The sequence below is a fragment of the Leucoraja erinacea genome, unplaced genomic scaffold, assembly GCF_028641065.1.
Source record: "Leucoraja erinacea ecotype New England unplaced genomic scaffold, Leri_hhj_1 Leri_77S, whole genome shotgun sequence".
Taxonomy (NCBI): Eukaryota; Metazoa; Chordata; class Chondrichthyes; order Rajiformes; family Rajidae; genus Leucoraja; species Leucoraja erinaceus.
Genome location: NW_026576707.1, coordinates 428,607 through 429,643, shown reverse-complemented (window position 1 = coordinate 429,643; position 1,037 = coordinate 428,607).

Sequence of the window (1,037 nt, the reverse complement as noted above, 5' to 3'; positions counted from 1 at the left end):
CATTGATCATTATCTCCCTACATTATTGCCTATACCTTTTGTTTCCCTTATCCCAAACTAGTCTGAAGAAGTGTCTTGACCCAAAATGTCACCTAATCTCTCCAGAAATGCTCCCTGTCCCACTGAGTTACTCCTGCTTTTTGTGTCTATTTGTGGCATTGAATTCCACAGATTCACCAACCAAGATCAGTCATGATTGAATGGAGGGTTAGACTTGGACTCATTCTGCTCCTGGAACAGGTGTGCCCCCAACACCTGCGCACTCCCTCTCCCTTCACTCCCTCGCCTCTCAGCTCCTCTCCTCCCACCATCACTCCCCCTCACTCACTTCTCTCCCCTCACTCCCACCTCCCATCTCGCCCCCTCACTCCTCTTCACCTCCTCTCTCCATCAATCCCTCTCCACCACTTCCTCCACCTCACTCCCCCATTCCCTCCCTCCCCGCTCACTCCCCTCGCCTCCCCCCTCTCCCCCTCACTCCCCTCCCTCCCCCACTCCCTCCCTCTCCCTCACTCCCTCCCTCTCCCCCACTCCAGTGGTGGTCCCCCCTCACTCCCCCCTCACTCCTCCCTCTCCCCTCTCTCCTCCCTCCTCCCCCTCACTCATTCTACCCTCACTCCCTCCCTCTCCCCCCTCACTCCCTCTCCCCTCACTCTCCCTCTCCCCTCACTCCTCTCCCCCTCACTCCCTCCCCCCCCTCACCCCTCACTCCCTCTCCCCTCACAGCCTCCCCCTCATCTCATCTCCTCCCCCCCTCACCCCTCCCTCCCCTCACTCCTCCTCCCCTCACTCCTCTACCCTCCTCCCTCTCACCCTCCCTCTCCCCTCCTTCACTCTCACCCCCTCTCACTCCCTCTCCACACCCCATTCTCCACAGATTCACCCCACCCCAGATCAGCCTTGATTGAATGGCGGGGGGTTAGACTTGATGGGCTGAACGGTCTCATGCTGCCCCCCCCCCCCCCCCCCCCCCCCCCCCCCGTGCGCGCCCCCCGCCCGCCGCCTGCGCGCGCTCCCGACTCCCGAGGTGTCACAAG